This window comes from Suncus etruscus, chromosome 5 (assembly GCF_024139225.1).
Source record: "Suncus etruscus isolate mSunEtr1 chromosome 5, mSunEtr1.pri.cur, whole genome shotgun sequence".
Lineage (NCBI taxonomy): Eukaryota > Metazoa > Chordata > Mammalia > Eulipotyphla > Soricidae > Suncus > Suncus etruscus.
In genome coordinates this window covers 91,185,116-91,188,667 of record NC_064852.1, presented here as the reverse complement: position 1 = coordinate 91,188,667, position 3,552 = coordinate 91,185,116, and positions in this window count along the sequence as shown.

Below are 3,552 nucleotides of genomic sequence, written 5' to 3'. Positions count from 1 at the left end.
TGCAATTAGGGCAGGCTCTGGAATTTATAGAGCTCTCAGTTTCATGAAATAGGATCATGGGATGGGGCCAGAGAAGTTGTAAGATGGCAAGTCATGGAGATTTTCCAGGTCTTTACATCTCTTGTGAACTAATAGAACTTGCTTGACTTCCATCTTAATCTTAGAAAGTCACTGTAAAACTTAAGTTTATTGAAACGCTAACATCACTGAAATAGCATGTAACATATACTAGGAAATGTGAACTTTCTTCATGAATGCTCAACAATCTCAATCCCTCCATTTTTGTGAAGTGGGAAATTGAGGCACTTAGTGGATGATGTATGGATCTAAGGTTTGTTCAACTAGCAAGCAGAAGAGCTGGGATCTGGAGCTGGGCTGCAGCCTGTTCCCATCTGTGCTGACACTGCCCCTCCTTGGAAGCATTGTTTCCCACTAAAACGCATGCAGCTGGGCCTCCACTCCTGTGACCATTCCCACTTGGTTCTGTTATCTTCTAACAATTTTTAATAAACTAATTCCTCAAACAGAAAAAATGAGGTTAAAAAAAAAGGATTGTCACATCCTGTTTACTTTAAGAGCCAAAATACAATTTTAGCAATGTGCTTTTGATATAAACGTAAAAACGCTGAAAGCATAAATAATCAGGCCAATCAAATAGAAATTATTTTGACATTAAATAAGATATCCATCTGCTCTCCCAAGTAAATAATCTCTGACAGCATTTAAAAGACAACACACCCACGAAGCATTCAGGGCACTAATGTATGCACTACATGGGGATAAAAGAAGCAAATGGTAGTGGATCAAAGGGGGCCCTGAGCAATGAGTAATGTAACACTCATCTCAAATTAAACAGCTCTCTCTATGATGGGATGCAGAGTTGTCTTCCCCACTTTCTTTAGCAGCTGGAGGAAGAGAAGCAGTGTTTCAGGGAGAACGCTAAGCCTGGCGGAGGGCAGAGACAGCTGTGGCGGAGGCAGAGAAAGAAAAGAACAGAACGGAAGAGGCCATCTTTGTATTTCAGCTGCTGTTCTGCTCCCTGGCACAGTATGGCTCCATCCATCATGCACCAGGCGCTGTGATGGCACTTCGAGTTCTTACCTTACCTCATGGTGGCCTGTGTTCTGGATTTGTAGATTTAAATTATCAGGGACGCTTTGAAAATGTGATGGAAATTTTGGAGCAGCTACAGAGGGATATAAAATGCATCATGTTGCACACAAATATTTGCAAATAATTCCAAGGAACCTAAGGACTGACTGAGGCTAAACCATACCTCCTCTACTTTACAGCAGTGTCCAGAAAAACAATCAAACTCATTTGTAGAAACTTCATTTTCAGATAGTAATGTATACACACTGCCTGGTGAGTGCATGGCACTACTAGGTGGACACAAAAGTTGAACATTGATTCTTGTGCTTTATTTTTAATTAATATTGTTTTAGAATTTGGGCCATACTCAATGGTGCTCAGGGCTTATTCCTGGTTCTTTTGTAAGGGATCACTCCTGGTAAGGCTCAGAGTGGTCATTCGGGGTGCTGAGCTTGGCATTGTGCAAGGCAAGCACTCTACCCACTGTATTATTTCTTTAGTTTCAATCCTCCTATTTTAGAGTTTGAGTTGATGGTAAATCTTCAGGACAAACCAATAAAACTATGGACAACTGACAGTTCCATGGTTCTCAGACTTATTGGCCATCTCGTTAAAGCACAGATGCTCGGGTCTTTGTTCCAGAGTTTTTGACTTGATAGTCAGAATCTGCTTTGAATCTATGCTGCTGTCAGGCTCCCTGGAGATGTGAGGTGCTACAGTTTTCAAGCCAGACTTTGAGAAAGAGGAAAAGGTGTGTGAACTCCAACCTCATAGTAATCCTGTGTTGCAGAATCTATTATTGTCCCATAATTATAGTTGAGGCAGTCAGAGACCACGTAAGTGAAATACCTTGTTCAAGGTCATCTACCTGACAAGAAGCCAGAACTGAAATGTTGGTAGTGTAGTTCCAAAGAGGGGACTGGAAGACTTTGTAAAAAGGATAACAAAAAACTCTTTTAGGTTCACCGATCTGAAGTGCCTTACTGATGCAATTATTCAGCTCTGCAGTGGGAACAAAAAGACAGTCACCAGAATACTGTAGGACCTGACTGGGTTCCAATGACATTCAAGTGAAAAAACAGGAGGCTGACATACACAGCAATGGCTTTCTGACACTGCTCTATATCTGCTTTTTTACACCTTAAATATAAGATGGAACAATTAATAGCATGCACTACATAAAAGAAGTTCATAAAAACATACTCATTATCACTATAAGTACAGAGCACAGGGTCTAATATGTGATAAATTCAAACCTGTTTTGATCATTATTGCTGAAGATTCCTGGTGTCATAGTAATTTCTTTATTTCTGAGACTTCTAAGTCAGGCCATTTCTGGACTGTGGCCTTGGCTCAAATGGTGGAGGAGTCAGAAGGCCTAGAACTAATGCTTTTACTTGCTCTTGCTGTCCCAGAGGCTGTTTGAGGACAGCACATAGCTGTGCCACAGTTCAGGAAATGACCGAGCCACCAATCTCTGTCTCTGGAGTTGGGGCTGGATGGAGAGGAATGGAGTGTTCAGGAAAAGATTCAGAGTCAGGAAAAAAGGAACAGGATGATTAAAGAAAGAGAGGAATTAATACCTTGAGAGATATTGTTGAGGTAAAAACTATATATCCATGAAGGCTGGATGGAGTGGAGAGGCAAAAGGTTCATAGCCTTTATTAGGGTTCTCTGTCCAGTGTGTTGTTGTTTGGCTATGGAAACTGCTTTCTGCCGAGGAAAAACCCAGAAACTTCCTTCACACACTATGTTCTGCATCAGATCACTAATTCTGGACCCACTTTTTCTATAAAGGAGGTAAAATCCTCAAAGTATTTCTAAGATACAAAATAGTAGACAGGGGCAAAATATGTTTTTTTGCTGGAGCTCCCAGTAGTGGCAGTAGCTCCCCAAACAGACCCAATAATAGTTTAAGATTCACTTGAGAGTCAGATGATCCTGAAGGTGAAAACTTTTCCCTCAGCCACAGATATAATTCATCCAGAGTATGAATGTCATAGTTGGATGTCACAATTGTTTTCTCCTTATGAAAGGAACTTACTGTCTCTCTTATTCACCAAGATAATAGTTCACACTTTATGTCAAGGTCATTTAAAAAGTTGAAGCACTGTGGTTTTCAATACTGCTTGTGATATGGTTTTATTCACACCATGTTTCCACACCACACTCTCCACCAGGGTCTCAGGGCCCCACCTATCCCCATCCCCTATCATTACTAAACTCGTTTCTTTAAACCAGTTCTCATGTTTGTGGTCTTTGGCCATTTTTTATCCCCTGACTATGTATGTATCTTTATATCCCAATTATGTTTCTGTTTATTCTTTCTAGCTGACTTCACTCAGAATGATATTCTCAATATCCACCCATGTAGAGTAGGCAAAGGCCTTTCGAATCATTACTTCATTCATTTTTTTTTTTTATTTAGGCTTTGTAAACCCATTTGACAGTCTGGAGAAA